Raw genomic sequence first — 27355 nt, forward strand, 5'->3', positions numbered from 1 at the left:
GACACAGGCTCTGAGCTGACATTGATTCCAGGGGACCCAAAACATCATTGTGGTCCTCCAGTTAAAATAGGGGCTTATGCATCCCATTACTGGGTATATACCCAAAGGATTATAAGTCATGCTGCTACAAAGACACATGTACACGTGTGTTTATTGTGGCACTATTCACAATAGCAAAGACTTGGAACCAACCCAAATGTCCAACAATGATAGATTGGATTAAGAAAATGTGGCACATATACACCATGGAATACTATGCAGCCATAAAAAATGATGAGTTCCTGTCCTTTGTAGGGATATGGATGAAGCTGGAAACCATCATTCTCAGCAAACTATTGCAAGGACAAAAACCCAAACACCGCATGTTCTCACTCATAGGTGGGAATTGAACAATGAGAACACTTGAATACAGGAAGAGGAACATCACACACCAGGTCCTGTTGTGGGGTGGGGGGAGGGGGGGAGGGATATCATTAGGAGATATACCTAATGTAAATGAGGAGTTAATGGGTGCAGCACACCAACATGGCACATGTATACATATGTAACAAACCTGCACGTTGTGCACATGTACCCTAGAACTTAAAGTATAATAAATATATACATACATATATATGAGTCGGTACCAAGAAAAAAATAAAAATAAAATAAAATAGGGGTTATGGAGGTCAGGTAATTAATGGAGTTTTAGGTCAGGTCCGACATACAGTGGATCCAGTGGGTACCCGGACTCATCCCGTAGTCATTTCCCCAGTGCCAGAATGTATAATTAGCACAGACATACTTAGCAGCTGGTAGAACCCCCGTATTGGCTCCCTGACTGGTAAGGGCTACTATGATGGGAAAGGCCAAAGGGAAGCAATTAGAGCTGCCTCTACCTAGAGAAATAGTAAATTAAAAACAATATTCCATCCCTGGAAGGATTGCAGAAATTAGTGTCACCATCAAGGACTTGAAAGAGGCAGGGGTGGTGATTCCCACCACATCCCAATTCAACACTCCCATCTGGCTGGTGCAGAAGACAGATAAATCTTGGAGAATGACAGTGGATTATCATAACCTTAACCAAGTTGTGACTCCAATTGAAGCTGCTGTAACAGATGTGGCTTCATTGCTTGAGCAAATTGACACATCTCCTTGTAACTGGTATGCAGCCATTGACTTGGCAAATGACTTTTTCTCCATTATTGTCCATAAGTCCCACCAGAATCAATTTGCCTTCAGCTGGCAAGGCCAACAATATACCTTTACTGTCCCATCTCAGGGGTACATCCACTGTCCTGCTTTGTGTCATTATCTTATTAGGAGAGACCTTGATCGCTTTTTGCTTCTGCAAGATGTCACACTGGTCCGTTACACTGATGACATACTGATTGGATCCAGTGAGCAAGAAGTAGCAAACACACTGGACTTATTGGTGAGACATTTGCATGACAGATGTGGGGAAATAAATCTGACTAAAATTCAGGGACCTTCTACCTCAGTAAAATGTCTATGGGTCCAGTGGTGTGGGACCTGTTGAGATATTCCTTCTAAGATGAAGGATAAGTTACTGCATTTGGCCCCTCCTCCATCCAAGAAAGAGGTACAAGACCTAGTGGGCCTATTTGGATTTTGGAGACAACACATTCCTCAGTTGAGTATGTTACTCTGACCCATTTATCGAGTGACCCAAAAGGTTGCCAGTTTTGAGTGGGGTCGGGAATAGGCGAAGACTCTGCAACAGGTCCAGGCTGCTGTGCTAGGTGTTCTGCCACTTGGGCCATATTACCCAGCAGATCCAATGGTGTTTGAGGTGTTGGTGGCAGATAGGGATGCTGTTTGGAGCCTTTGGCAGTCTCCCATAGCTGAATCACAGCAGAGACCTGTAGGATTTTGGAGCAAGGACCTGCCATCTTCTGCAGAAAAACTACTCTCCTTTTGAGAGACAGCTCTTGGCCTGTTACTGGGCTTTGGTGGAAACTGAATGTTTGACTATGGATCATTAAGTCACCTTGTGAACTGAACTGCCTATCATGAACTGAGTGCTTACTGAACCATCTAGCCACAAGTTGGCTGTGCACAGTAGCATTCCATCATCAAATGGAAGTGGTAGATACATGATCAGGCTCCAGCAGATCCTGAAAGCCCAAGTAAGTTACATGAGGAAGTGGCTTAAATGCCCCTGGTCTCCACTCTTGCCACCCTTCCTTCTCTCCCCCAGCCTGCACCAGTGACCTTATGGGGAGTTCCCTATGATCAGCTGACAGAGGAAGAGAAGACTAGGGTCTGGTTCACAGATGGTTCTGCACCATATTCAGACACCACCTGAAAGTGGACAGCTGCAGCACTACAGTTTCTTTCTAGGACATCCCTGAAGGGCAGCAGTGAAGAGAAATCTTCCCAGTGGGCAGAACTTCGAGCAGTGTACCTGGTTGAACACTTTGCATGGAAGTAGAAATGGCCAGATGTGCTATTATATATTGATTCATGGGCTGTAGCCAATGGTTTGGCTGGTTGGTAAGGGACTTGGAGGAAGCATGATTGAAAAATCGGTGACAAAGAAATTTGGGGAAAGGTATGTGGATGAACCTCTCTGAGTGGTCAAAAACTGTAAAGATATTCATATCCCATATGAGTGCTCACCAATAGGTGACCTCAGCAGAGGAGGATTTTAATAGTCAAATGGATAGGATGACCCGTTCTATGGACACCACTCAGCCTCTTTCCCCAGCCACCCCTGTCATCACCCAATGGGCTCATAAACAAAGTGGCCATGGTGGCAGGAATGGAAGTTATGCATGGGCTCAGCAACATGGACATTCACTCACCAAAGCTAACCTAGCTATGGCCACTGCTGAGTGACCAATTTGCCAGCATCAGAGACCAATACTGAGCCTTTGATATGGCACCATTCCTCCGGGTGATCAGCTAGCTACCTGGTGGCAGATTGACAATACTGGACCTCTTCCATTATGGAAAGAGCAGAGGTTTGTCCTCACTGGAATAGACACTTACTCCAGATATGGGTTTGCCTATACTGCATGCAATGCTTCTGCCAAGACCACCATCCATGCACTCACGGAATGTTTTATCCACCATCATGGTATTCCACACAGCATTGCCTCTGACCAAGGCACTGACTTTATGGCTAAAGAAGTGAGGTAGTGGGCTCCTGCTCATGGAATTCACTGTTCTTACCATGTTCCCCATCATCCTGAAGCAGCTGGGTTGATAGAATGGTGGAATGGCCTTTTGAAATCACAGTTACAATGCCAACTAGATGACTTTGCGGGGCTGGGGCAAAGCTCTCCAGAAGGCCATGTATGCTCTGAATCAGCGTTCAATATATGGTACTGTTTCTCCCATAGCCAGGATTCACAGGTCCAGGAATCAAGGGGTGGGAGTGGAATTGGAACCACTCACGGTTACCCCTAGTGATCCACTAGCAAAATTTTTGCTTCCTGTTCCCGCGACATTACATTCTGCTGGCCTAGAGGTCTTCTTTCCAGAGAGAAGAATGCTGCCACCAGGAGACAAAACAAAGATTCCATTAAACTGGAAATTAAGATCGCCCCTTGGACACCTTGGGCTCCTCCTACCTTTAAGTCAATAGGCTAAGAAGGGATTTACACTGTTGGCTGAGGTAACTGACTGAGACTACCAAGATAAAATCAGTCTACTACTCCACAATGGAGATAAGGAGGAGTATGCATGGAATACAGGAGATCCATTAGGACATCTCTTAGTATCACCATGCCCTGTGATTAAGGTCAATGGGAAACTAAAACAGCCCAATCCAGGCAGGACTACAAATGGTCCAGACCCTTCAGGAATAAAGGTTTGGGTCACTTCAACAGGAAAAAAACCCAGGACCTGCTGAGGTGCTTGCTGAAGGCAAAGGGAATGCAGAATGGGTAGTAGAAGAAGGTAGTCATCAATACCAGCTACGATCACGTGACCAGATGCAGAAACGAGGACTGTAACTGTCATGAGCATTTCCTTCTTTTGTTAAAAACATGTTTGTGCGTGTATACACTTGTACTAAGAAAATATCTTGATTTTATTTCCTATTCCTTTATCATGTGATGTAAGATTTATTGATTGACTTCATATCAGCATTTAAGTACTGTTAACTTTATGTAATAGTATCTGGGTTGTGGAATGATGTATTTCTGGTTGTGCGAAGGACAGTTGTGTTATGTTTGGGGTAACTATGACCTTATTATTGTCTTTATTTGAAGATTATGTATAATCTCAAGAAATGTGTATGGGTTCAAGTTGACAAGAGGTGGACATGTGATTGTTAATACTGAGTGTCAACTTGATTGGATTGAAGGATACAATGTATTAGTCCCCTGGGTGTGTCTGTGAGGGTGTTGCCAAAGCACATTAACATTTGAGTCAGTGGGCTGGGGAGGGCAGACCCACCTTTAACCTGGTGGGCACAATCTCATCAGCTGCCAGCAAATTTAAAGCAGGCAGAAAAAAAAAGGGAAGGAGGAAGACTGGCCTAGCCTCCTAGCCCACATCTTTCTCCCATGCTGGATGCTTCCTGCCCTTGAACATCAGATTCCAAGTTCTTCAGTTTTAAGACTCGGACTGGCTCTCCTTTCTCCTCAAGCTGGCAGACAGCCTATTGTGGGACCCTGTGATCATGTGATTTAATACTTAATAAACTAATAAGATATATATTATATATATATATATATATCTCCTATTAGGTTGTCCCTCTAGAAACCCTGACCAATACAACATATTTAATGCAATCTTCATCAAAAACCAGCAAAATGTTTTATTGGTGTATGGAGACTTATTCATGAACACTGTGGAAAGGCAAAGGAACTAGAATACCTAAACTGATTTTCAAAAAGAAGAAAAAAGTGGAAAGAATTATTACCTGGTTTTAACACTTATTATATAGTTATAATAATCAACACTAAGTGCATTGGTGGAAGAGTAGACCCATGGATCAATGGAACAGAAGAGAGAACCAGAAATAGATCAACACAAGTATAGCCAACTGATATTTCACAAAGTGATATGGTTTGGCTGTGTCCCCACCCAAATCTTATCTTGATTTGTAGTTCTCATAATCCCCACCTGTGGGAAGGAACCAATGGGAGGTAAATGAATCATGAGGATGGTTACCCTCATGTTGTTCTCATGATAGTGAGTGAGTTCTCACAAGATTTGATGGTATTATAAAGGGCTTTTTCCCTTTTTGCTTGGCATTTCTTGCTGCCGCCCTGTGAAGAAGGATGTGTTTGCTTCCTCTTTCGCCATGATTATAAGTTTCCTGAGGTCTTCCCAGCCCTGTGGAACTGAGAGTTGATTAAACCTCTTTCCTTTGTAAATCATCCAGTCTTGGGTACTTCTCCATAGCAGCATGAGAAGGAACTAATACACACAGGTATGAAAAGAATTCAATAGTGAAAGAAAAGTCTTTTTACAAATTGTGCTGGAGCAATGGCATATGCATAGACAAAAAAAAGCTTTCACCTGAACCTCATACTATATATAAAAATTAACTCAAAATAAGTCATGTACAATATAAAACTCTAAAACTTTTACAATAAAACATAGGAGAAAATTTCAGGACCTAGGGCTTTGTGAAGAGTTCTTAGACTTGAATACCTCTCCCCAACAAAACTGGGCCCCTGAAGTTTTTGAGCTCATTCACACCGAACTTTCATAAATTGACTAATGATAATTTAAATATTTCCATCACTACTGGTTCCAGTCAGGCTCTCATCCTGGGCTTCTGCTCCAGTGGACTGGAGATGCCAAGATGCCTGAGTAAATGCAGACAGAAAGAGCTTCACCCACTGACAGACAAGACCATCAAGAATACCAGCACACTCCAAGCAGATCTTAGGAATTAAGTCATTGAGAGTGGATGGCAGGACGATGCAGACCTTGGACTGAAAAGGGAGGAAGCTGGGAACCATGGACTGGGTTTTTAAGCACCAGGACTCATTCCTGGCATCAAAAACAGTTTTCACAGAATTAGAAAAAACTATTTTAAAATTTATGTGAAACCAAAAAACAGCCTGAATAGCCAAAGCAATCATAAGCAAAAAGAACAAAGCTGGAGGCATCACACCAACTTCAAACTATACTACAAAGCTACAGTACACAAAACAGCATAGTTCTTGTACAAAAGCAGGCACATACACAAAAGGAATAGGTTAGGGAACCCAAAAATAAAGCCACACAAATAAAGGGATCTGACCTTTGCCAAAGTTGACAATAACAAGCAATGGGAACAAGGGCTCCCTATTCAATAAATGTTGGTGGGATAACTGCCCAGCCATATGCAGAAGATTGAAACTGGACCCATTTCTTACACCATATACAAAAATCAACTCAAGATGGATTAAAGATTGAAGTGTAAATCCCAAAACTATAAAAACCCTGGAAGACAACCCAGGCAATACCATTCAGAACATAGGCAATGGCAAAGAGGTCATTATGAAGGCACCAAAGGCAATTGCAGCAAAAGCAAAAATTGACAAATGGGATGTAATTAAACTTAAAAGCTTCTGCACAGCAAAATAAACTATCAACAGAGTAAACCGACAACCTAGAGAATGAGAGAAAATACTTGCAAACTATGCATCTGACAAAGTTCTAATATCCAAAATCTATAAGAAACTTAAACAAATCAACAAGCAAAAAACAAACAACCTCATTTAAAAATGGGCAAAGCAAATTACCATCATTCAATAAGTGGATAAAGAAAATGTGATGTATCTTTATATATAATACACAACGTATATATTATATATATAATACACAACGTATATATTATATATATAATACACAACGTATATATTATATATATAATACACAACGTATATATTATATATATAATACACAACGTATATATTATATATATAATACACAACGTATATATTATATATATAATACACAACGTATATATTATATATATAATACACAACGTATATATTATATATATATTACACAACGTATATATTATATATATATTACACAACGTATATATTATATATATATTACACAACGTATATATTATATATATATTACATAACGTATATATTATATATAATATATAACGTATATATTATATATAATATATAACGTATATATTACATATATAATATATAACGTATATATTATATATATAATATATGTATATATATATACACACCATGGAATACTACTTAGCCATATAAGGAAGGAAATAATGGCATTTACAGCAACTTGACTGGAATTGGAGACCATTATTCTAAGTGAAGTAACTCAGGAATGGTAAACCAAACATAGTGTGTTCTCACATATAAGTAGAAGCTAAGGTATGAGGACACAAAGGCATAAGAATGATGCAATATACTTTGGGTGAAAGGGAGATGAGGGATAAAAGACTACACATTGGGTGGAGTGTGCAATGCTTGGGTGGCAGGTGCACCAAAATCTCAGAAATCACCACTAAAGAACTTATTCATATACCCAAACACCAACTGTTTCCCAAAAACCTAATGAAATGATAAAATAAAATGTATGATTCTTACACAAAAGATAAACATAATGTACACATTTTTTAAAAATAAAAACTGGGCAAAGGACATGGACAAACACTTCTCAAAAGAAGACATACACGCCACCAGCAAGTGTATAAAAAATGTGCAACGTCACTAACCATTAGAGAAATACAGATCAAAACCACAATGAGATACCATCTCACAGCCCTCAGAATGGCTATTAATAAAAAGTAAAAAATAAGAGATGTTAGTGAGGTTGCAGAAAAAAAGGAACACACATTACTGCTAGTGGGAATATAAATGAGTTCAGCCACTGTGGAAAGCAGTTTGGAGATATCTTGAAGAACTTATAACAGAAGTACCATTCAACCCAGCAATCCCATTATTGGATATATACCCAAAGCAATATAAATTGTTCTGCCTTAAAGACACATACATGCATATGTTCATTGTAGCACCTTTCACAATACCAAAGACATGGAATCAACCTAGATGTCCATCAACAGTGGACTAGATGAAGAAAATGTGGTATATATACACCATGAAATACTAGCCAGCCAAAGAAAAAAAAATGAGATTATGTCCTTTGAGGCTATGTGGATGCAGCTGGAGGCCATTATCCTACATGAATTAACAAAGGAATAGAAAATCAAATACTGCAGATTCTCACTTATAAGTGGGAGCTAAACACTGGGTACATATGGACACAAAGAAGGAAACAATAGACATCAAGTGTCACTTGATGGTGTAGGGTGGGAGGAGGGTGAGGACTGAAAACCAATCAACCAGGTAGAATGCTCACTACCTCGGTGACAAAATTATTTGTACACCAAACCCCAGTGACATACAGTTTACCCATGTAACAAGAATACACATGTACCCCCGAACATAAAGTAATAGTTGAAAGAAAAAAAGTTCTTTTTTTTTCTTTTTTTTTTTTATTTCATTATACGTTAAGATTTAGGGTACATGTGCAAAATATGCAGGTTAGTTACATATGTATACGTGTGCCATGTTGGTGTGCTGCACCCAGTAACTCGTCATTTAACATTAGGTGTATCTCCAAATGCTATCGCTCTCCCCTCCCCCAACCCCACAACAGGCCCTGGTGTGTGATGTTCCCCTTCCTGTGTCCATGTGTTCTCACTGTTCAATTCCCACCTATGAGTGAGAACATGCAGTGTTTGGTTTTTTGTCCTTGTGATAGTTTGCTGAGAATGATGGTTTCCAGCTTCATCCATGTCCCTACAAAGGACATGAACTCATCATTTTTTATGGCTGCATAGTATTCCAGTGTATATGTGCCACGTTTTCTTAATCCAGTCTATCACTGTTGGACATTTGGGTTGGTTCCAAGTCTTTGCTATTGTGAATAGTGCTGCAATAAACATACGTGTGCATGTGTCTTTATAGAAGCATGTTTTATAATCTTTTGGGTATACACCCAGCAATGGGATGGTTGGGTCAAATGGTATTTCGAGTTCTAGATCCTTGAGGAATCACCACACTGACTTCCACAATGGTTGAACTAGTTTACAGTCCCACCAACAGTGTAAAAGTGTTCCTATTTCTCCACATCCTCTCCAGCACCTGTTGTTTCCTGACTTTTTAATGATCGCCATTCTAACTGGTGTGAGATGGTATCTCATTGTGGTTTTGATTTGCATTTCTCTGATGGCCAGTGATGATGAGCATTTTTTCATGTGTCTTTTGGCTGCAAAAATGGCTTCTTTTGACAAGTGTCTGTTCATATCCTTTGCCCACTTTTTGATGGGGTTATTTTTTTCTTAAAAATTTGTTTAAGTTCATTGTAGATTCTGGATATTAGCCCTTTGTCAGATGAGTAGATTGCAAAAATTTTCTCCCATTCTGTGAGTTGCCTTTTCATTCTGATGGTAGTTTCTTTTGCTGTGCAGAAGCTCTTTAGTTTAATTAGATCCCATTTGTCAATTTTGGCTTTTGTTGCCATTGCTTTTGGTGTTTTAGACATAAAGTCCTTGCCCATGCCTACATCCTCAATGGTATCGCCTAGGTTTCTTCTAGGGTTTTTATGGTTTTAGGTCTAACATGTAAGTCTTTAATCCGTCTTGAATTAATTTTTGTATAAGCCGTAAGGGAGGGATCCAGTTTCAGCTTTCTACATATGGCTAACCAGTTTTCCCAGCACCATTTATTAAACACAGAATCCTTTCCCCATTTCTTGTTTTTCTCAGGTTTGTCAAAGACCAGATGGTTGCAGACATGCAGCATTATTTCTGAGGGCTCTGTTCTGTTCCATTGATCTATATCTCTGTTTTGGTACCAGTACCATGCTGTTTTGGTTACTACAGCCTTATAGTATAGTTTGAAGTCAGGTAGCATGATGCCTCCAGCTTTGATCTTTTGACTTAGGATTGACATGGTGATGCAGGCTCTTTTTTGGTTCCATATGAACTTTAAAGTAGTTTTTTCCAATTCTGCGAAGAAAGTCATTGGTAGCTTGATGGGAATGGCATTCAAACTACAAATTACCTTGGGCACTATGGCCATTTTCACAAAATTGATTCTTCCTATCCATGAGCATGGAATGCTCTTCCATTTGTTTATATCCTCTTTTATTTCATTGAGAAGTGGTTTGTAGTTCTCCTTGAAGAGGTCCTTCACATCCCTTGTAAGTTGGATTCCTAGGTATTTTATTCTCTTTGAAGCAATTGTGAATGGGAGTTCACTCATGATTTGGCTCTCTGTTTGTCTCTTATTGGTGTATAAGAATGCTTGTGATTTTTGCATATTGATTTTGTATCCTGAGACTTTGCTGAAGTTGCCTATCAGCTTAAGGAGATTTTGGGCTGAGACAATGGGGTTTTCTAGATATACACTCATGTCATTTGCAAACAGGGACAATTTGACTTCCTCTTTTCCTAATTAAATGCCCTTTATTTCCTTCTCCTGCCTGATTGCCCTGGCCAGAACTTCCAACACTATGGTGAATAGGAGTGGTGAGAGAGGGCTTCCCTGTCTTCTGCCAGTTTTCAAAGGGAATGCTTCCAGTTTTTGCCCATTCAGTATGATCTTGGCTGTGGATTTGCCACAGATAGCTCTTATTATTTTGAGATACGTCCAATCAATACCTAATTTATTGAGAGTTTTTAGCATGAAGTGTTGTTGAATTTTGTCAAAGGCCTTTTCTGCATCTGTTGAGATAATCATGTGTTTTTTGTCTTTGGTTCTGTTTATATGCTGGATTATGTTTATTCATTTGCATATGTTGAACCAGCCTTGCATCCCTAGGATGAAACCCACTTGATCATGGTGGGTAAGTTTTTTGATGTGCTGCTGGATTCGGTTTGCCAGTATTTTGAGGATTTTTGCATCGATGTTCATCTGGGATATTGGTCTAAAATTCTCTTTTTTTGTTGTGTCTCTGCCAGACTTTGGTATCAGGATGATGCTGGCCTCATGAAATGAGTTAGGGAGGATTCCATCTATTTCCATTGATTGGAATAGTTTCAGAAGGAATGGTACCAGTTCCTCCTTGTACCTCTGGTAGAATTCGGCTGTGAATCCATCTGGTCCTGGACTTTTTTTGGTTGGTAAGCTATTAATTATTGCCTCAATTTCAGAACCTGTTATTGGTCTATTCAGAGATTCAACTTCTACCTGGTTTAGTCTTTGGAGAGTGTATCTGCCGAGGAATTTTTCCATTTCTTCTAGATTTTCTAGTTTATTTGCATAGAGGTGTTTATAGTATTCTCTGATGGTAATTTGTATTTCTGTGGGATCGGTGGCGATATCCCCTTTATCATTTTTTATCATGTCTCTTTGATTCTTCTCTCTTTTCTTCTTTATTAGTCGTGCTAGCAGTCTATCAATATGGTGATCTTTCCATAAAACCAATTCCTGGATTCATTGATTTTTTGAAGGGTTTTTTGTGTCTCTCTTTCCTTCAGTTCTGCTCTGATCTTAGTTATTTCTTGCCTGCTGGTAGCTTCTGAATGTGTTTCCTCTTGCTTTTCTAGTTCTTTTAATTGTGATGTTATGGTGTCAATTTTAGATCTTTCCTGCTTTCTCTTGTGGGCATTTAGTGCTATAAATTTCTGTTTACACACTGCTTTGAATGTGTCCCAGAGATTCTGGTATGTTGTGTCTTTGTTCTTGTTGGTTTCAAAGAACGTCTTTATTTCTGCCTTCATTTTGCTATGTACTCAGTAGTCATCCAGAAGCTGGTTGTTGAGTTTCCCTGTAGTTCAGCAGTTTTGAGTGAGTTTCTTAATCCTGAGTTCTAGTTTGATTGCACTGTGGTCTGAGAGACAGTTTGTTATAATTTCTGTTCTTTTACATTTGCTGAGGAGTGCTTTACTTCCAACTATGTGGTCAATTTTGGAATAAGTGTGCTGTGGTGCTGAGAAGAATGTATAATTTGTTAATTTGGGGTGGAGAGTTCTGTAGATGTCTATTAGGTCCACTTGGTGCAGAGCTGAGTTCAGTTCCCGGATATTCTTGTGAACTTTCTGTCTCTTTGATCTGTCTAATGTTGACAGTGGAGTGTTAAAGTCTCCCATTATTATTGTGTGGGAGTCTAAGTTTCTTTGTAGGTCTCTAAGGACTTGCTTTATGAATCTGGGTGCTCCTGTATTGGATGCAGGTATATTTAGGATAGTTAGCTCTTCTTGTTGAGTTGATGCCTTTACCATTATGTAATGGCTTTCTTTGTCTCTTTTGATCTTTGTCGGTTTAAAGTCTGTTTTATCAGAGACTAGGATTGAAACCCCTGCCATTTTTTGTTTTCCATTTGCTTGGTAGGTCTTCCTCCATCCCTTTATTTTGAGCCTATGTGTGTCTCTGCACATGAGATGGATTTCCTGAATACAGCACACTGATGGTTCTTGACTCTTTATCCAATTTGCCAGTCTGTGTCTTTTAAATGGAGTATTTAGCCCATTTACATTTAAGGTTAATATTGTTATATGTGAATTTGATCCTGTCATTATGGTGGTAGCTGGTTATTTTGCTCATTAGTTGCTGCAGCTTCTTCCTAGCCTCGATGGTCTTTGCAATTTCGCATGTTTTTGCTGTGGCTGGTAGTGGTTGTTCCTTTCCCTGTTTAGTGCTTCCTTCAGGAGCTCTTTTAGGGCAGGCCTGGTGGTGAGAAAATCTCTCAGCATTTGCTTGTCTGTAACGGATTTTATTTCTCCTTCACATATGAATCTTTGTTTGGCTGGATATGAAATTCTGCATTGGAAATTCTTTTCTTTAAGAACGTTGAATATTGGCCCCCACTCTCTTCTGGCTTGTATAGCTTCTGCTGAGAGATCAGCTGTTAGTCTGATGGGCTTCCCTTTGTGGGTAGCCCAACCTTTCTCCCTGGCTGCCCTTAACATTTTTTCCTTCATTTCAACTTTGGTGAATCTGACAATTATGTGTCTTGGACTTGCTCTTCTCGAGAAGCTTCTTTGTGGCATTCTCTGTTTTTCCTGAATTTGAATGTTGGCCTGCCTTGCTAGATTGTGGAAGTTCTCCTGGATAATATCCTGCAGAGTGTTTTCCATCTTGGTTCCATTCTCCCCATCACTTTCAGGTACACCAATCAGATGTAGATTTGGTCTTCTCACATAGTCCCATTTTTCTTGGAGGCTTTGTTCATTTCTTTTTGTTCTTTTTTCTCTAAATTTCTCTTCTCACTTCATTTCATTCATTTGATCTTCCCTCACTGATACCCTTTCTTCCAGTTGATCAAATTGGCTACTGAGGCTTGTGCATTCATCACGTAGTTCTTGTGCCTTGGTTTTCAGCTCCATCAGGTCCTTTAAGGACTTCTCAGCATTGGTTATTCTACTTTGCCATTCGTCTAGTTTTTTTTCAAGGTTTTTAACTCTTTGCCATGGGTTCGAGCTCCCTCCTTTAGCTCGGAGAAGTTTGATCATCTGAAGCCTTCTTCTCTCAACTTGTCAAAGTCATTCTCCACCCAGCTTTGTTCTGTTGCTGATGAGGAGCTGTGTTCCTTTGGCAAAGGAGAGGCACTCTGATTTTTATAGTTTCCAGTTTTTCTGCTCTGTTTTTTCCCCATCTTTGTGGTTTTATCTACCTTTGGTCTTTGCTGATGGTGACGTACAGATGGAGTTTTAGTGTGGATGTCCTTTCTGCCTGTTAGTTTTCCTTCTAACACTCAGGACCCTCAGCTGCAGGTCTGTTGGAGGTTGCTAGAGGTCCACTCAAGAACCTGTTTGCCTGGGTATCAGCAGCAGAGGCTCCTGAACAGTGGATATTGGTGAGCAGCAAATGTTGCTGCCTAATCGTTCCTCTGGAAGTTTTGTCTCAGAGAAGTACCTGGCCATGTGAAATGTCAGTCTGCCCCCACTTGGGGGTGCCTCCCAGTTAGGCTACTCAGGGTTCAGGGACCTACTTGAGGAGGCAGTCTCTCTGTTCTCAGATCTCCAGCTGCATGCTAGGAGAATCACTACTCTCTTCAAAGCTGTCAGACAGGGACATTTAAGTCTGCAGAGAATTCTGCTGCCTTTATTTTGGCAATGCCCTGCCTCCAGAATTGGAGTCTACAGAGGCAGGCAGGCCTCCTTGAGCTGTGGTTTGCTCCAGCCAGTTCGAGCTTCTCTGGCCACTTTGTTTACCTACTCAAGCCTCGGCAATGGTGGGTGTCCCTCCCCCAATCTTGCTGCTGCCTTACAGTTTGATCTCAGACTGCTGTGCTAACAATGAGCAAGGCTCTGTGGGTGTAGGACCCTCCGAGCCAGGCACGGGATACAATTTCCTGGTGTGCCATTTCCTAAGACTGTTGGAAAAACGCAGTATTAGGGTGGGAGTTACCCAAATTTCCAGGTGCCATCTGTCACCCCTGTCTTTGACTAGGAAACAGAATTCCCTGACCTCTTGTGCTTCCCGGGTGAGGCGATGTCTCACCCTGCTTCGGCTCATGCTTGGTACGCTGCACCCACTGTCTTGCACTCACTTTCTGACACTCCCCAGTGAGATGAACCTGGTACCTCAGTTGCAAATGCAGAAATCACCCTTCTTCTGTATCGCTCATGCTGGAAGCTGTAGACTGGAGCTCTTCCTAATCGGCCATCTTGGCTCCACCCCCTGAAAAAAAGTTCTTAGACTTAAGATGGAAAGCACAATTCATTAAAGAAAAAAAGTCAACACATTGCACTTAACGAAGGTTAAAATTTTTCCTCTGAGAAGGACCTGCTGAAGAGGAAAATAAAAATCACAGAACAGGGCAGAATATTTGCAAACTATGTATCTTATAAAGGACTTATATCTAATTATATTAAAGAATTCTCCAAAGTCAATAGTAAAGGAGTAAAACATTCAATATTTTAAATGGGTCAAGGACATGAAGATATATTTCACAGGAAAGGTTATATGGATGGCAAATAAACACATAAAAGATGTTCAATATGAGTAGCCTTTAGGGAAATTCAAATTAAGATCACAAAGAGAAATCTACACATCTATGAGAATAGCCAAAATAAAAAATAGTGCAAACTGAATGCTGGAAAGATGTAGAGAAACTGGATCATGCATACATTACTGGTGGAAATATAAATTTGTACAAACACTCTGGGAAAATTTGACAGTTTCTATTCAACTAAACACAACTACCATAGAACCCAACTATTGCACTCTTGGAGATTTATCCCACAGAAATATAAATTTATGTCCACAGAAAAAACCTGGGACAGCTTTATTCAGAATTATAGCAACTTTATTCATAATAACTAAAAACTGGAAATAAAGTCTCCATTAACAGGTGAATGGTTAAATTATGCTACATTCATACTTTGGAATATTACTTAGGAATAAAAGTAACTAGCTATTGATACATGCAATAACTTGGATAGATCTTGCTATAGTCTGAATCGTTATATGTCACTGAAATTCTTATTTTAAAACCTAATTCAATGTGGTAGTATTAAGAGGTGGGAGATGATTTGGTCATGAGAGAGATGATTAGGTCATGAGGGTTTATGGGGAGATGATTAGGTCTTGAGAGTTTCTGGGAGATGATTAGGTCATGAGGGCATGAATGGGATTAGTGCTTTTATGAAAGAAGCCTGAGAGGGCTTGTTCATCCTTCTGCCATGTGAGGACACAGCAAGAAAGTGACATCTATGAAGCAGAGTGTGAGTCCTCACCAGACACTTAATGTGCCAGGACCTCAGTTTTGGAATTCCCAGTTTCCAGAACTGTGAGTTACAAAGTTTCTGTTGTTTGTAAATTACCCAGTCTAAGACATTTTGTTATAGCAGCACAAAGGGACTAAGATAAATCTCAAGAGCACTTTGCTGAGTTAAAAGAACCATCTGAAGAAGTTACTTACCATATGATTTTATTTATATATCATTCTTGAAATGCCAAAATTATAGAGATAGAGAACAGATTAGTGGTTGCCAGATTTTAGGGATGGGGGAGTGTAGGTGACTGCAAAGGGATAGCATAACGGAGATCTTTATAGTGATGGAACAGTTCTGTAGGTTGATTTCAGTGGTGGTTGCAGGAATCTACACCTGATAAAATGACATAGAACTATACATACACATCATACCAATGTCAAGGTTTTGATTTTGATATTTACTATACTTATAAAAGTAGTAACCATTAGGGGAAAATGCATAAAATGTACACAGTGCCTCTCTGTACTATTACTGCAACTTTATGGGTGTCTATAATTAATTAAAAATAAAATGTTAAAAACAAATGATATCAAAGGTACCAAGGAACCTGAGACTGTTGAACACTACACTACTTGCTGGTCACACCACATAGACTTTAAATATGGTCATTATCTTGAAGTTTATGAAGAACTCTCATGGAAACGGAATATACCTATTCTTTGAGTCTAAAGGATAGAACTAGTAAAAACAGCTAGAAGCTTCAGAGTAAAAGATTTCAACACAGTAGAAGGAATAATATTCTAAACTTCAGAGCTGTTTGAGCAGGGAGACAGTGAAACAAAACATGCCATCATAAAGTATTTGCAAACTCTTCTTAGTTTTTCCACTGTGGCTTTCACAGTCCTCCCTTTATTTTCTCCATCCTACTGCCATTGTTCCACTGGAGACCTTCACCCTTTCTTCTCCCTCTATTGAAGTATACTCCAAAACAGTCAAAATGCCTCCAATCTCTCCCCCTATAATGTGTCACCTCTTCTCCACACTGCCACCAGAGTAATGTTACTGAAACAGAAATTAGATTTTTTTATTTCCTCTACTTAACATGTTTGTAATAGTTCTCTACTGCCTAAAAAGTGAAGTCCGAACACGTTAAGCTCACATGATCAAAGTCCTCAGTAATGTGGTGTCGGCTCACTTTTCCAGCCTCTATCTCCCACTTTATGCTCCCTTGAAAACTGCCATCTAGCCTCACAGAACTCAAAGTCATTCCTCAGCTATACGTTGCATTTGCCAGCAGGCAGGCTTTTTTTCTCCTGTTCTTGCACCTCAAATGCATTCTAATCCAAATCCCAACTCCAGCCTCTCCTTTTCCCAATCTCTTAAAATCCCATTCACCCAGCAATAATGATTTTCAGTGCTGCCTTTTCCATGGAGCCTTACTTGATTCTCCTCATTACTATCACCCTCATTCAGATTTAATTAGTCCTTCTTCATTGCTATGCTGGCCATTTACCTATTGTCTCTCAGCTTCAACTCACTTCTCTATATGCTGATTTCTAATGGATTCTTCAAATCACATTTCCCAAACACCCGTGCCAACAGACTTCCAGTTAGGTTCTGCCAATTGGAGGCAACCAGAGGTAGATTTGAAAATAGAAAGAGGGAAAAGGGATTTTCTTTTTTCCGTTTCCTATTAACATATCCAGTGCCTTCTTTCTCCACTCCTAGTACCAGCTTCACTGCGTTGCCTAAAAGCAGTGGCTGAGTCATCTTCCCTGGATAATCAGAGTATGAGCTCCCTCACCAGTTGAGCTATATCCCCTAGACCACCTTAATACTCATTGAGCCACAACCCCTTCAGTGGTCCTGGCATCCCTTAACTTGCATTACCCTCCTCAGAGGTTCAAGCACCTAACATGCCATGTCTCCTTCTCAAAAGTCCAAACACCAGTTGTGCAGAACTTCCCTCCATAGATCTTTTTATTCCCCCAGCCCTAGCTATTTCCTGCAGTTATTAATATCTAGGTTACTCTGGTTACCTCACTTTTGCTCTTTCAGCCTTCCAACACTTGTATAACCAACTCCCTTCTGCCCAAAATACATAATACAGCTTTTCTGTTTTCCTGACAAGACTCTATAATTGTCCTAGAACTTTTTCTGTCCTTCTACTATTGCACTCATGATATTCTTGTACTGTGCATCTGTATCTCTCTCTTTTACATATAGTGTGTAATTGGGGTATATTTTTTCAAAGACTGATAAGTAAATAATCAAATAAAAGAGATTTTGTAACCGGTCTTTCTAGAGTAATCTTGTGTTGAGAAAGAATAAGACTCTAGTCAGAATTATGAAGGGAGAAGATAACACTAAAGATAGATAAATGAAAGCATTAATATAAATGTTAATTTTCTAATATTATTTCCTATGAAATACAATACCACCTATATTTAAGCCCATTTGCTTGCTATAATTTTTTTCTTACAAAAAATAAAACAAAAAAGTAGGCAGAGAATAAACAACATTATTCATCTCTTGAGGGGAAAAAATATTTACAAAGTGGCCCACTATTACATAATGGCAGCCAACAAACACATAAATATCACTGTGTATCAATCGCTCCTCTGGGCATAGGGAAAATTTGCTTAAATGTAGAGATGGTCATTTTCTTTAAGGAGCTTATTTATGTAGCTGAAGAGCTAGTAGAAGGAGAACTGGGTTGGGAGTCCAAAGACATGACTTTGGCCAAATCATCTCTCCCCTCTGAATGTCAGTTTCTTGATTGATTACACAAAAGAGGTAGACTAGGAGCTCCAAATAACCTCGCTAGCTCAAATAGACTGTGGTTTTACCTTTCCATGAGGAAAAGGGGATATGGTCATTAATTAGTTTTGAAATGGGGATCTCACACAGTTCAAAACACAAGAAAAATCATGTTCATTCTCTACCTCTAAACTAGACAGTATCAGATACAAGCTAGCAACTCAAGACTAAATGATGGTGTGGACAGTTGAGTGGGGAGACAGCCCCCATCTTTCCTAGATGGGGGTGTAGGTGAATGTCTAATTTTCCCATGGAGATAACACTCCCGTTTGAGATCTGAAATTTTCCCATTTTCCTCCCCATGCCACAGCGTAATTTCCCAAGCACAACTAAAGAATCAGGTGAAACATTTGCTCTCTGTGAGCTACTCACAAAGCCACCTGATGGGAATCTAGTCTTCCACTCCATTTGTGAGACAACTGGCTTCCCAGAAGGCCACCCTTTCCTTCTTTACTACCTCATAGGTTGCCTGGGTCAGTAGGCAAATAGACCTGTTGCAGTCTAACGTAGTGGGTGAAGCTAAGACTTACACATGGAAGTAACTAGTAAACAAGCTTAACACATTTTCATTAATTCACTCAACATGTGTTTATTAAGCACCTACTATGTGAATAAGAAAGTCACTGTCCCTGCTCTCATAGATCTGACTTTGGGTGACTAATTTAAAAAAGTAACCAAAGATATAAATAAAATATTTATAAATAGTAAGGTCTATGAAGCAAATAAAGTACTAAGAACATAATATGAAAGCTACATTAAATGGTAATAATCAAGAAAGGAGTCTCTGAAGAAGTGACAGTTGTTCTAAAATTCAAAGTATGAGAGTCAGCCATAATTAAAATGGAAGGTTGACTAGTCTGGGAAGAAAAAAAAAATCATATGCAAAGGCCTTGTAGTAGAAAGTAGCTTGATAGTTTGAGAGAAAGGCAGCATGGCTGAAACATAGCAGATCGCAAGGAGAGTGGTGGGTCATGAAGTTAGTGAGATAAGCAGGAACCAGAATACGTAGGGGCTTTTTTGTTTGCTGTTCTTGTTGTTTAGTTTTTTTAATTTTTAATTTTTGTGGGTAGATAGTAGGTGATATTGATGGGGTACATGAGATGTTTTGATACAGGCATGCAATGTGTAATAATCACGTCATAGGAAATGGATTATCCATTCCTTTAAGCACTTATCCTTTGTGCTACAAACAATCTAATTATACTCTTTTAGTTATTTTTAAATGTACAATTAAATTATTATTCACTGTAGTCACTGATATGGTGTGGCTCTCTGTCCCAACCCAGATCTCCTTTCAGATTGTAATCTCCACATGTCAAGGGAGGAACCTATCATCTTCACTTGTTGAGGAAGGGAAGTGATTGAATTATGGGGGTGGTTTCTCTCATGTGGTTCTCATGATAGTGAGTGAATTCTCATGAGATCTGATGGTTTTATAAATAATAGTTTATCCTGCACTCTCAAATGTTCTCTCTTTTTCTCACCTGCTGCCACATAAGGTGTGCCTGCTTCCCCTTCTGCCATGACTGTAAGTTTTCTGAGGCCTCCCTAGGCATTGTGGAACTGTGAGTTAATTAAACCTTTCTTTATAAATTACCCAGTCTCATTAAGAAAATGTGGCACATGTACACCATGGAATACTATGCAGCCAGAAAAAAGGATGAGTTCATGTCATTTGTGGGGACATGGATGAAGCTGGAAACCATCATTCTCAGCAAACTATCGCAAGGACAAAAAGCCAAACACCACATGTTCTCACTCATAGGTGGGAATTGAACAATGAGAACACATGGACACAGGAAGGGGAACATCACACACCAGGGACTATTGTGGAGTGGGGGGAGGGGGGAGGGACAGCATTAGGAGATATACCTAATGCTAAATGAGGAGTTAATGGGTGCAGCACACCAACATGGCACATGTATACATATATAACAAACCTGCACGTTGTGCACATGTACCCTAAAACTTAAAGTATAATAATTATTAAAGAAAAAGAAAAAAAAATCATCCAAAACATTAAAATAATTTTGAAAGGGGCTTATGGTATAAAAAGAGGTGTGGAAAATCAGCCCCAGCAGGAACCAATTAATTACTAATACGCAGTGGAAACCATGCTCCACATTTTTTTTAAAATATGAAGACATGGTAAGCTATGGGTAGATTTTTAAACATTACCTATGAACAGATAACTACATTGTGAAATGTAATAAAGTGCCAGTATACCCCAAAAAAATAAATATATAAATTACCCAGTCTCAGAGAAGTTATTTATAGCAATGTGAAAACAGACTAATATCATCACCCCATTGTGATATCAAATACTAGGAACTATTCATTCTTACTTTTTTTTTACCCATTAACCATCCTCCCCCTCCAAAGCACCCCAACTATTCTTCCCAATCTTTGATAACAATCCTTCTACTCTCTATCTCCATGAGTTCAACTGTTTTGATTTTATTTCCCACAAATAAGTGAGAACATGTAATGTCTGCCGTTCTTTGACTGGCTTAGTTCACTTAAAATAATGACCTCCTGTGTTACCCATGTTGTTGCAAATGACAGAATCTCATTCTTTTTATGACTGAATAGTATTCCATTGTTTATAAGTACCATATTTTCTTTATCCATAGGTCTGTTGATGGACACGTTGGTTGCTTCAAAACCCAGCTATTGGGAACACTGCTGCAACAAACATGGGAGTGCAGATATCTTTTCAACATATTGATCTCCTTTCTTTTGGGTACATACCAAGCAATGGGATTGCTAGATCATATAATGGCTCAATTTTTAAGTTGATAAGGAATGTCTAAACTGTTCTTCATAGTGGTTGTACTAATTACATTCCCACCACAGTGTACAAGGGTTCCCTTTTCTCCGCATCCACACCAGCATTTGTTATTGCTGTTTCTTGGGTGTGAGCCATTTTAACTGGGGAAAAATATCTCACTATAATTTTGATTTGTATTATCTGATGGTCAATGATGTTGAGCACCTTTTCATATGTCTGTTTGTCATTTGTAAGTCTTCTTTTGAGAAGCGTCTATTAAAATCTTTTGCCCATTTTTAATCAGATTAGATTTTTTCCTATAGAGTTGTTTTAGTTCCTTATATGTTATGGTTATTAATCCCTTGTCAGATGCAGATAGGTACTTTGCAAATATTTTCTTCCATTCTGTGAGTTGGATCTTCACTTTGTTGATTGTTCCTTTGCTGTGCAGAAGCTTTTTACTTAATGTGATCCCATTTGTCCATTTTTGCTTTGAATGCTTGTGCTTGCGGGGTATTACTCAAGAAAATTTTGTATAGAAAAATATTCTGAAGAGTTTCCCCAATGTGTTTTTGTAGCAGTTTTATAGTGGAAGTCTTCCATTTAAGCCTTTAATCCATTTTGATTTGATTTTTGTATATGGGCTATTAGTACATTCTCATGCTGCTATGAAGAAACACCCAAGACTGGGTAATTTATAAAGAAAAGAGGTTTAATTGACTCATATTTCCACAGGGCTGCAAACTCCTCAGAAAACTTACAATCATGGCAGAGGACACCTCTTCACAGAGTGTCAGAAGTGAGAATGAGTGCCAGCAGGGGAAATGCCAGACACTTATAAAACCATCAGATCTCATGAGACTCACTCACTATCATTACAACAGCATGGGGGAGCTCAGAGAGGGGCCAAGATGGCTGGATAGAAACAACTCGTCTGTAGCTCCCAGCGAGACCAACACAAAAGGTGGGCGATTTCTGCATTTCCAACTGAGGTACCCAGTTCATCTCATTGGGACTGGTTAGGCAGTGGGTGCAACTCACAGAGAGTGAGCAGAAGCAGGCTAGGGTGTTGCTTCACCCAGGAAGTGCAAGGAGCGGGGAGACCTCCCTCCCACATCAAGGGGAAATGGTGAGGAACTGTGCTATGCACTATGGGTACTACACTTTTCCCACATATATTTCCAATCTTCAGATCAGGAGATTCCCTCGTGAATCTACACCACCAGGGCCCTGGGTTTCAAGCACCAAACTGGGCAGCTGTTTGGGCAGGCACTGAGCTAACTGCAGGATTTCTTTTTGTACTCCAGCAGCACCTGGAACCCCAGCAAGATGGGAGGACCAACCACTCCCCTGGAAAGGAGGCTGAAGCAAGGGAGCCAAGTGGTCTCACTAAGCAGGTTCCACTCCCATGGGTCCCAGCAAGCTAAGAACCACTGCCTTAAAATTCTCACTGCCAGTACAGCAGTCTGGAGTCAACCTGGGATGATTGAACTTGGTGAGGGGAGTGGCAACTGCCATTGCTAAGGTTTTAGTAGGCAGTTTTCCCTTGACAGTGCTAAGGAGGATGTCAGGTTTAGACTGCACAGAATTCACCACAGAATGGCAAAGTGGCTGTGGCCAGACTCATTCTCTAGACTCCTGCTCACTGGACAGGGAATCTCTGCAGGAAATGTAGCAGCCCCAGTCAGGGATTTACAGATAAAACTCTCATCTCCCTGGGACAGAGCATCTGGGGGATGGGCGGCTGCAGTTGCAGCTTCACAGACTTAATCTTTCCTGCTTGCAGGCGCTGAAAAGAGCAACTGATCCTGGCAAAGGGGATTCTCCCAGCATAGTGCACCAGGTCCACTAAGGGACAGACTGCCTTCTCAAGTGGGTCCCTGAACTCATACTTCCTGACTGGGAGAGACCTCCCAATAAGGGTCGATGGACATCTCACACAGGGGAGCTCTGGCTGGCATCAGGCCGGTGCCCCTCTGAGATGAAGCTCCCAGAGGAAGGAGCAGGCAGCAATCTTGGCTGTTCTGCAGCCTCCACCGGTGATACCCAGGAGAACAGGGTCTGGAGTGGACCTCCAGCGAACTTCAGCAGATTTGGAGAAGACGGGTTTGACTGTTATAAGACAAACTAACAAACATAAAGCAAAAACAACTACAACAAAAAGACCCCCCACACATACACAAAAAAAAAGCCTTCCAAAGGTCATCAGCCTCAAAGATGAAAGGTAGATAAACCCACAAAGATGAGGAAAAACCAGCACAAAGAAGCTAAAAATTCCAAAAGCCAGAATGCCTCTTCTCCTCCAAATGATTGCAACACCTCTCAAACAAGGACACAAAACTAGAGGAAGAATGAGATTGATGAATTGACAGAAGTAGGCTTCAGAAGGTGGGTAATAACAAACTCTTCTGAGATAAAGGAGCAGGTTCTAACCCAAAGCAAGAAAGCTAAGGACCTTGATAAAAAGTTACAGGAACTGCTAACTAGAATAACCAGTTTAAAGAGGAAAATAAATGACCTGATGGAGCTGAAAAACACAGCATGAGAAGTTTATGAAGCATACACAAGTATCAATAGGCAAGTAGACCTAGTAGAAGAAAGGACATCAGAGACTGAAGACCACCTTGCTGAAATAAGGCATGCAGAAAAGCTTAGAGGAAAACAAATAAAAAGGAAAAAACAAAGCCTCTATGAAATATGGGACTATGTAAAGTACAATACCTACAATTGATTGATGTACCTGAAAGTGATGGGGAGGATGAATCCAAGTTGAAAAACACAGTTCAGGATATCACCCAGGAGAACTTCCCCAACCTAGCAAGGTAAACCAATATGAAATTCAGGGAATACAGAGAATACCACTAAGATACTCCACAAGAAGATCAACAGCAAGACACACAATCATCAGATTCTCCAAGGTTGAAATGAAGGAAAAATGTTAAGGGCAACCAAAGAGAACTGTCAGGTCACCTGCACAGGGAAGCCCATCAGACTAACAATAGAACTCTCAGCAGAAATCCCACAAGCCAGAAGAGAGTGGGGGCCAATATTCAACATTCTTAAAGAAAATACTTTTCAAACCAGAATTTCATATCCAACCAAACTAAGCTTCAAAATCAAAGGAGAAACAAAATCCTTTCCAGACAAGCAAATGCTAAGGGATTTTTTTCTCCACCAGGCCTGACTTGAAACAGCTCCTGAAGGAAGCACTAAATATGGAAAGAAAAACTGGTACCAGCTACTGCAAAAACACAGCAAAATATAAAGGCCAATGATACTATGAAGAAACTACATCAACTAATGTGCAAAATAACCAGATAGCCTCATGATGGCAGGATCAAATTCACACATAAAAATATTTACCTTAGATGTAAATAAGCTGAATGCCCCAATTAAAAGACACAGACTGGAAATTAGACAAAGAGTCAAGACCCATTGGTGTGTTGTATTCAGGAGATACATCTTACGTGCAAAGACACACGCAGGCTCAAAATAAAGCTACAGGGAATATTTACCAAGCAAATGGAAAGTTCAAAAAAACACCAGTGGTTGCAATCCTAGTCTCTGATAAAACAGACTTTAAACCAACAAAGGTCAAAAAAGACAAAGAAGGGCATTACATAATGGTAAGGGGATCAATGAAACAAGAAGAGCTAACTATCCTAAATATATATGCACCCAATACTGGAGAACCCAGATTCATATAACAGGTTCTTAGGGACCTACACAGAGATTTAAACTACAACACAATAATAGTGGGAGACTTTCACACCCCACTGTCAGTATTAGACAGATCAATGAGAAATAAAATTAACAAGGATATTAAGGACTTGAACTCAGCTCTGGATCAAGTGGACCTAAAAGACATGTACAAAACTCTCCATCCCAAAGCAACAGAATGCACATTCTTCTCTGTGTCATGGAACTTATTTTCAAATCAACCACATAATTGGGAGTAAAACACTCCTCAGCAAATGTAAAAGGATGGAAATCATAACAGTCTGTCAGACGACAGTGCAATCAAATTAGAACTCAGGATTAAGAAACTCACTCAAAACCAAACAACTACATGGAAATTGAACAACCTGCTCCTGAATGACTCCTGGATAAATAATGAAATGAAGGCAGAAATCAAGATGTTCTTTGAAATCAATGAGAACAAAGACACAACGTACCAGAATCTTTGGGAGACATTTAAAGCAGTCTGTAGAAGGAAATTTGTAGCACTAAATGCCCACATGGGAAAGCTGGAAAGATCTAAAATTGACACCCTAACATCACCATTAAAAGAGCTATAGAGGCAAAAGCAAAGTAATCCAAAAGCTAGCAGAAGACAAGAAATAACTAAGATCAGAGCAGAACTGAAGAAGATAGAAATGCGAAAAATCCTTCAGAAAAAAATCAATGAATCCAGCAGCTGTTATTTTTTAATTAGCAAAATAGGTAGAACATTAGCTAGATCAATAAAAAATAAAAGAGAGAAGAATAACATAGACACATTAAATAAATGATAAAGGGGATATCACCACTGATTCCACAGAAATACCGAATACTACCAGAGAATACTAGAAATACCTCTACACAAATAAAGCAGAAAATCTAGGAGAAATTGATAAATTCCAGGACCCATACACCCTCCCAATATTAGACTAAGAAAAAGTCAAATCCACGAATAGACCAATAATAATTCTGAAATTGAGGCAGTAATTAATATCCTACTAACCAAAAAAAAACCCATGACTAGACAGATTTAAAACCGAATTCTGCCAGAGGTACAAAGAGGAGCTGGTACTATTCCTTCTGAAACTATTCCAAACAATAGAAAAAAAGGGACTCCTCCCTGACTCATTCTATGAGGCCAGCACCATCCTGATACTAAAATCTGGCAGAGACACAGCAAAAAAAAGAAAATTTCAGGCCAATATTCCTGATGAATATCTATGTGAAAATCCTTAATAAAATACTGCCAAACCAAATCCAGCACCACATCAAAAAGCTTATCCACCACCATCAAGGCGGCTCCATCCCTGGAATGCAAGACTGGTTCAACATATGCAAATGAATAAATTTGCATATTCAATCATATAAACAGAACCAGTGACAAAAGCCACATGATTATCTCAATAGATGTAGAAAAGGCCTTCAATATAATTCAACATCCCTTCATGTTAAAAATCTCGATAAACTAGTTATTGATGGAACATATCTCAAATTAATTAGAAGTATTTATGACAAACCCATAGCCAACATCATACTGAATGGGCAAAATCTGGAAGCATTTCCTTTGAAAACTGGCATGAGACAAAGAAGCCCTCTCTCACCACTCCTATTCAACATAGTATTGGAAATTTTGGCCAGGCCAATCAGGAAAGAGAAAGATATAAAGGGTATTCACATACAAAGAGAGGATGTCAAATTGTCTGCTTGCAGATGACATGATTCTATATTGAGAAAACCCCATTGTATCAGCCCAAAGACTCCTTAAGCTGATAAGCAACTTCAGTAAAGTCTCAGGATACAAAATTAATGTGCAAAACTCACAAGCATTGCTATACACAAACAAAAGGCAAGCGGAGAGCCAAATCATGAATGACCTCCCATTCACAATTGTTACAAAGAGAATAAAATACCTAGGAAAACAGATTACTAGAGATGTGAAGGACCTTTTCAAGGAGAACTACAAACCACTGCTCAATGAAATAAAAGAGGACACAAACAAATGGGAAAAACTCCATGTTCAAGAATAGGAAGAATCAATATCGTGAAAATGGCCACACAGCCCAAAGTAATTTATAGATTCAATGCTATTTCCATCAAGCTACCATTGACTTTCTTCATAGAACTAGGAAAAACTACTTTAAATTTCATATGAAACCAAAAAAAGAGCCTGCATAACCAAGACAATCCTAAGCAAAAAGAGCAAAGCTGGAGACATCATGCTACCTGACTTCAAATTATACTACAAGGCTACAGTAACTAAAACAGCATGGTACAGATACCAAAACAGATATATAGACCAATGGAACAGAACACAGACCTCAGAAATAACACCACACATCTACAACCACTTGATCTTGGACAAACCTGTCAAAAACAAGCAATGGGAGAAGGATACCCTATTTAATAAATGGTGCTGGGAAAACTGGCCAGCC

At 39.6% G+C, this 27355-nt stretch overlaps 1 pseudogene; it reads left to right on the forward strand.

Moving 5' to 3' along the window:
- LOC129052823 (uncharacterized) lies at positions 1–23055 on the forward strand (annotated as a pseudogene).
- The last annotated feature ends 4300 nt before the right edge of the window (positions 23056–27355 follow it).

Source organism: Pongo abelii, chromosome X (assembly GCF_028885655.2).
Source record: "Pongo abelii isolate AG06213 chromosome X, NHGRI_mPonAbe1-v2.0_pri, whole genome shotgun sequence".
NCBI classification, from domain to species: domain Eukaryota; kingdom Metazoa; phylum Chordata; class Mammalia; order Primates; family Hominidae; genus Pongo; species Pongo abelii.